Here is a 7960-nt window from a genome sequence, read left to right as displayed (position 1 = left end):
GTGTCGCAATATTTTTTCCCGTTCTAGTTTCGTCGCTTAAATATGGACGTTCTAGTGTCGGGTGGGCGTTCTAGTGACGCATTCAAAATACATCTAGTGACAAAGAATCATTCCATAAGTTCTAATGTCGCAAAAACCGTTCTACTGTCGCAGAGGTTTCCGTCCTATTGTCGTTACTAAAATGTGGACGTTCTAGTGCCGCAGCGGAATTTAGAGGTTTTTCCGTCCTAATGTCGTGGCTAAAATATGGACGTTCTAGTGTCGGAAGGGCGTTCTAGTGTCGCGTTCTAGTGACGCATTCGATTAGTCCTTGTGGTTATTAGTCCCAATGTCTACATGCCGTTTCCAAACGCAAGAAAAAAAAAACGAATCAATAACGAAGAAACCATTTCACGTTAGTTAAAAAGTATGTATCTACGTAGATCTAGTTTTTTATAGTGATCGAGACTTCAATTGTACTGCTTAACAAAGCTGCTTAACTTGCACTGCACTCCCGCAATTGTATCAAAAGTAGCAAAGACAAAGACAAAAATAAGTTCTAGCAGCTAATGCTGTAACCAATGTTTCCAATCGGTAAGCAAATCCAGAAATATTTATTCTCAGTTCCCCTTTATTGTGCGTGTGATTCAATAAAAGAAATGCCCCCTCTGTACTCTCTCTCACCTTTTAGAATATGTTAACAGCCCTACATCAAAGTGAGAGCCCCCCCGTCACATGTACACACACGGATGACGATCCTTCCTGGCTCCGGGAATCACCGTTATCCATGCGCACAGTGTCTATGATGGATATCACCCATCTAGAAGCACTGAGTTGTCGGCCTCACCAGAGTGATTGACGGCCCGAGAAGGTGGTATCAAGATGGATCAGTCAGTTATGTTGGCTTTCCTCTTCGTCAAAAGTTGTTTTTTTTTTTTCTTTTCCCTTTAGCTTTGGCCATTATACACGTCCTTATCGCTCACCACCGTCTATCTATACGCGCACCGTATGAATGAATAAAACCTTTTGTAAATGTTATACACCATACTCCATGGCCTATGAATCAACAATGCCAACAAGCTTTTGAATCCATTTGCGTCAGTCCCTGTTTAAAATGACGACGGCATCCGGACGGATTACGATATGGTTAGCTCATCTTCCCTTTTCTATTTTTTCTTTCTTTTTTTCTGAGCGATCCAGTCGTCGTGTACATATGGGCTATTAGATACGTTCGGTCGAAATCGCAGTGCATGAAAACTACCCCCTCTAATCGATTTGATGCATTAACTGCAATCGGACGCTCGGATCGACAGCTCATCACGGAGAGCGCACACACAATGGCATCAGACACGACCAGCATCTTATTACACAGCTGCGTCGCTTGGCGTTTACTTCTATTTTAAGACGTGTATACATCAGAGTTTATACAGAATGTGGAAAAAGAACAATCAACAGTTTCAATCCAAGGTTATACTGGCTTTGGTCGGTATCCATCCATCCATCCATCCACCATTTCCTATTATTATTTATTCTCTGGCAGAACCTTTCATTTCACCAAGCCAGTAGATCATAGAGCAACAAATAATTTTTTGAATAAAATAAAAACAAGTATCCTCCCCGGACGCACATCCACAAAAGAAAAAGAAAAGGAAAAAATTAAAAAAAAAAAAGACCCGAGGAGGAATAATAAATGGTAATCACTAGAAATATAAAGGCATGTATAGGCGAGACGTCTCCATTTTCTGTATTGTATTAAATATATTTCCAGTAGCAACAGGACGAGCAAATAGATACACACACACACTGGGAGAAAATGGAGATTTATGCAAAAAAGGGATCGTGGGCTTCTAGATATCCATATCTTCCACCTGATTTTTTTAAAACAAATTCAACCGCTGCTGTTGTACATGTGCGAGAATCGTGTGCGTCTGGTCGACGGCCGCATCAGCAGCCGAGAGAGAAAAAGAGAGAGTATTAGAATAATCAGTGTATACATAAATATTATAAGGAAGCTAGCCTGGCTAGCCTAGCTATAAGGCTATAAGCTAGCTCTATTCTCCCGTAGGTGATAATCGCCAGGAGCAGCCTACGGCCAGGGTCTCAGCGTGTTAGCAGCAGCATCAGTGTGTGTCCTATTTGAAATTCATTAATAATCTCGACCGTGGAGCCAACAGCCGAGATAGAATCACGGTGCTCTTATATGCCCGTCCGATCCGGAATGGGGAAAAAAGAAAAAGTTTTTTGGGTTTGGTTATATAGACGAGTATAGACACCACTGCTGGATGTGCCTCGGCTATGACCTTCCTTATACGGCAAAACTGTTATGATTTGTATCTGTAAAGCTCCTGCTGCTGCTGTTGCTGCTGCTGTTTATTCTCAATGTGTTTCGACTCTCGCCCGCACCTCACCGCCATAGAGTCATTTCAACGGAGGTGGACGTCCCTGGTATCATCGTCTACAAGCTGTTGAAGTCCATTATTATTGCGTATACAACTATACATACACCAATGGAGAGTGAGGAAATAATACCTTGTTCAATAGCGCCAAGTAATTAAATTCTGTAAAGTGACCGACACTTGGCCCATATCACACACCATTCATCTCGAGTGGCTTCTAATTTTGACTCTGTCACCGCCGGTGTCTTAACTTGCGCAATTTTCTTTGGCAAGGGCAATTGCGCATCTAAAATTACCCTTAACTATACTCGCTCACTCTCCCCGCATATCTATATATATACCATTCCCTGGTAATACTTTTAAAATAGCCTAATATCATAAAATGAATGACCCAGATAAAATTACAGATGACTTTAGAACTCGACCAGCAAGAATGGCGATTATTTCTAAACTGTCAAAAAACCAGAAAAGTCATTTTTTGGTAGCCCCTCAAAGTGATGCTGCCGAACCTTTTGGTCTATATAATATAATGATGATGACCCAGTCATCTTCCCATTTCTTTTGTGATGGGGGAGGTTGCTGCTCTTTCGCGGTCAACATGTCACAAACGTATTAGTTGTTTTCATCTGTGTTTCTGAGAGACGTAATGCCGGCCCGCTCATTTTTATGGATAGTGTCTATCGTAGCCTAAGACTACATTCTATACGCAGCAGCCGAAAAAAAGCTTGTATAACATTTTACGATCGACATCACTTCGATGGCGTACAACATTCGACGAGAAGCGCAACAACAACTCAAAAATAGAAGATGGAGAGAGAAGAAAGAATATAATATAAACACAAGTATAAGGGTTTTTTATATGCTGGGTATAACTGAGAGACTATAATATACAAAAAAAGATGGAAGATGGAAGCGATGGAGGTTTTCATCATTTTTCTACCGGCAGCGGTGGCGCCGGCGGCCAGCGGGCGCTATGTGCCGGTATCATAATATCCGAACCGATATCTTATAGAAAAAGTTAGAAAAGAAAAACGTGAGAGATGCGAATGCCAGATATTAATCTATGGTGGCGGGATAAAAGCCAACTCTTCTTCAATGTCCACCTTCCATTTTTCGATATTATTCCGTCCTGCTACAGGAGTTTAGTTTTTTTTTTGAAAAAAGTTAAAAATAAAACAAGAGAGAAGAAATCAAGATACTATATTCTAAATGGCAATTAAATCGTGGAGTGAGAGCCGAGCTTTTTTTTTTTATTAAATTTCTTCTTCCTGGAATTCCCTGTGCATCACGTAACGCGTTACACGAAGAAGAAGAAAATAATTGGCTGGTATTTGAATGATTTGCTAGAGATCGAAGACAAACTACGTACGAGAAAAACACGTTTTGTTTTTACTTCTTTTATTACAAGGGGTCCAGAGTGTAATAACCGAACAAACCAGTAGCCTACATATAGCAGTAGATATACCCTTTGGTCGCTCAATGGATCGACGATTTATTAGGAAATTCCAATTGTGTTTTTTTACCTCTAGTCCAATAAAAATCTGTCTGCGCATCTGGTCGACTCCAGAGTATTATTACAGCAGTCCCGATATTAACAGAGATTCTTCTTCTTTATTTTTTTGCTCCCGAGAGTGAATTCACCAGTAGCCGTCGTCCACTGTGTATATAATAATACTCGCAGTAGTTGTTCGTTTCTTTATCTAGCCGGTGAACAAAACATTTTACCACCGTCTGTAATATATTTCATCGTCCGGTGGAAAAAACAATAAATTTGAAAAATACTATTATAGCTCTTTCTTTCTTTCTCTCTCTGTTGGGCTGCTGCCGTATAACGTGCGAACCGAGCGAGCGCGCGGTTCCGCGCCACCAACATCTTCGTGTCGCCATGTAATAAATAATTGCTATATAGCCATACATAATAATAGAGGAGAGCCAACACACTTGTTGAAGCTCACGTATATAAGCAACGGAGTGAGCCACCGCTGAACTGCTATAGACCATTATAATAGTCTCGTCGCTCTGCTCCTGTTTTTGATACCAATCGTTGCCTTCCGCTAATAAACGCTGGAAATCGTGAGGCGCAGCTATTGTAAAGTTGAAAACCCAACTGCCGGAATTGAAAAAATAAGGAGAAACAATATTATTTCTTTAAAAAAACAAAAAACTAAAATTCAAACGGAGGGCGGCGTGGATCCATCCCATAAAACCATAATACCAACGTGTGTTATAAAACGTTTGCGTGATATTTCCCTTCGATTCACCTGTCTATCCGTTTTCTGGTATTTTATACATGTACGACGGATGGCGGGGATTTTTCTTTTTAAAAAGGTAAAAAAAAAAAAATAAAAAGGGGGGGGGGGAATATAAAACTCTTTTGCGGGGAGGAAGGAGGTCGAGTTAAATAATTGACAACAATCATCTGACGCATCTAGCGGAATGGTCAGCTATATTTAGGAAGGGGATAATCACACTCGCCTTTTTATTTCTAGTGTCTCCGTTTTTTGACCGTGGACATAACACACACACACACGATGCGAAACCCACCCAAAGAAAAAAAAAAGATGTTTAGGGTTACAGAAAAACGTTTGAAAATTATCATCTTTTCCCCCCTTATCCATCCGAAAAAAGTAGCAGCGGCGAAAATATTTATTGGGTCCTAGTGTTGTAATTATCAGCTACCCTGTAGGGGTTCGAGGGTGCGGCGTACTATAAGGACCAACCCCCTCACCCCCACCAAAAAAAAAGGGTCTGTGGTCGGTCGTAAAAAGAAACGAATATACACACGATCGAATGGCATGAAGAGGAAGTCACCGGTCTAACTAAATATACACAGCAGCAAATAGATTTTAATGAGAGCGCAGACAAAAAAGTAGATGATAGACTGTACACACAAGGGTTCCCTACTACTAAGCTACTACCCCTGTGTGATGGTGATCCTCCCATCCGCTGTATAGTATATGGGATATGTATGCATACTAACTTACGTCACGCGGAAGCATATTGCAATCGATGGCCGACTAATAACTAAGCCCCGGCCAGGCGTAAGTGATGTTGAGGTACAGAGACGAGTTTGCATGCGATAACCCACCCACGCAGTAAAAAACCAAACCAAAAAAACCCAGTCACAGATGCGCACAGCCGGTGCGTAATGAAGGTTAACGAGGCTTGATGACGCTTCCTTCTATTCCGGTTATACCTGTATGGATATAGAAACACCCTATATATGGACGTATAGGCTTTTGTTTTTTTTTTGTTAATAATTAGTGGGGGGGTTTTTATTTTCGGTTAGCCCAGATCTATTAGAAAAAGTGATGGAGTCGGTCAGGAAGTTCGGTTTGCTCACTCCTCCCCTTTCGACCATACATACAATCCACGCCCATCGTATACACACTGCCTGTATAGATAGTATGCCAAACTCTGATCGAATCAAACAATCAATGGCTGGACTACTTTTCATTCCAATTAGCAGCAATCAAATGAATTCGATCGCCACTCGATATACAAATCCGATCGCAATTGAAGGCCGCTCCTATGATACATGTGGATATTCTACAACTACTTTATTACCCAGATATATGCAATCAACGATCGCACAGAATACACACACACACACAGACACTGCTATGTGCTATTAGCGATGTATTTACGATAGACTTGGCCTCCTCCCGGCTTGCGTGCATGCACAACTTTCTTGTTGAAAAGACATAACAAACATTTTTTTTTTATTTGGATAGAAAGAAAAAATAAGAGCGGAACGAGCGCGGCCTTAACGAAATAATGTTTCTCGGAATGCCTGTAATAATGCCTTCAGCAAAAGGCGCATAGACTTCTGACTTTGTGATAGAGATAAAAAGAGCCTATACTATATATAATATGCAGCACTCGAATTATGTGTATCTATCGCGCTCCGCTCCGCAAACGGCCATTTTCCACGATCCTTTGATATGGGGAACTTGTTTAACCTTCTGCATTGTTGAGTGGATGCCCATAACGTGTTTTACGACAAGAGCGAAAGGACACACGAAACAAATTTTTTTTTCTCTTTTCCCTTTATACTGAATGCATTAATTTCAAATAAGTCGATTCCCGACCTGATTGGCAAGAAACGCGCCATAATTTCCCCGCTGTGTGGAATGGCATTGAGTCTATAGTTGATTGTCCAGATTGTAAAGATAACAAGAATACAGCAGCTCTATGGATATTGAAAAGAATAAGAAAAAAAAAACCAAAATATAAGGCCACAAGGTCTCTCTTTGGATATGGGGGGCCCAACAAACCAAAAGTCGCAGAGCCTGTGATTGCGCAATAATAAGCGACGACTAAAAATTGGACGCTTTCTAAAAAAAAACGGTCAAAGAAAAAAAATGATATAATAATAAAAACACGCCCAACCTTAGACACATATCGGCATGCAAGAGCCAAATTATGTCATTAGAATTATAACCAGCAAAGACTTTGTGGGCGCTGTAATAAATAATTCAATTTTTCGGTCAAATATTACAGAACGAGGAGGTTACTTTGGTCAGAATATTTTCTAGTTGAACTTTGCTTGAAGCGGTTAAGGTGAAAAAATATTTTTGATTTTGATTGTTTTGCCCACAGACAAGGTTGTGAGGCACAAAAACAGGCCTGATCTGAAGTTGTTCTACAAATGAGTTATTTAATAAACCCTAACTGAGCCAACAAAAACTGCAAGAGAGAAAACGGTTCCAGTGAACCGCCTAGCTTAGAGGAATAATCCTACTCTGTACTATCTAACGACTGACAATCAACGCCATCAAATAGTCGAAAATGAAGGATAGAGATTAATTTGCCCTACCTTTGTGCCTGGGAAATACAGCCAGGCATCCAAAAGTGCTCAATCAGCAGGATGATTGAATCCACCAGACGGAATAGGGAAAAGGGAGTCCTCGTGAATACACCCACACTCACATGGGTGTACACGAGGACAGAGGAGAATTAATAGGGAAGAAGAGGTATGTAACTCGACCGAATATTTGTGGATTCTCCAATCAAAAGGGATGCTGTTTATCTAAATAAAAATTAAAAAATGGGTTTACTTACTTATTACGAAAAAGATTTACAGAAACAAATAAAGTGGAAAATGAGACAGTGGGAGTGCCTTAATTGTTAGTAAACAGGAGAATTCAAAGTTTACGCAAGTCATCCATCATTAAAATGTCTAGCAGGTCACAGGAATAAAAGAAACGAAAATCATTACCCAAGCGATGATGCTGAGATTGTTGGTGATGATAGGTAAATACCAGCACAAGCAAAACTTGAATACCTTGTGTTTATGACTGCTGGCTCATACCTAAAATCTGCACAAAGGAATAGGTTACATAATGCAAACAAACTTCCATTCATCAACAGGGGGCTTACATGATACATGCTAGTCAGGAAAGCTGACATTCACAAAATTGGAACAGGTCTTCTATTTAAGCTCTCATAATCATCATATTTGTATTCTTAGTTTTATTTACCTGCTAAACAGCATAGAGTTTCTATAAATAGAACACGATCACCACATTTTTCTTTGTAATCTTCAACTTCAACTTACTTTGATGATCGAACAAATGGAAAGC

The 7960-nt window shown here is 40.2% G+C and overlaps 1 long non-coding RNA gene across 1 annotated transcript; it reads right to left on the bottom strand.

The window, feature by feature from the left end:
• Positions 1-4196: 4196 nt before the first annotated feature.
• On the bottom strand, positions 4197-7960 carry LOC124200277. Its single transcript, XR_006877235.1, has 4 exons — positions 7859-7960; positions 7597-7696; positions 7195-7407; positions 4197-4482 (listed from the first exon to the last, which is right to left on the bottom strand). It is a non-coding gene; the product is annotated as an uncharacterized LOC124200277 (long non-coding RNA).

This window comes from Daphnia pulex, chromosome 8, assembly GCF_021134715.1.
Source record: "Daphnia pulex isolate KAP4 chromosome 8, ASM2113471v1".
NCBI lineage: Eukaryota > Metazoa > Arthropoda > Branchiopoda > Diplostraca > Daphniidae > Daphnia > Daphnia pulex.
Note: the sequence above shows the minus strand (reverse complement) of the source record. Positions and strands in the feature narration are given on the sequence as shown.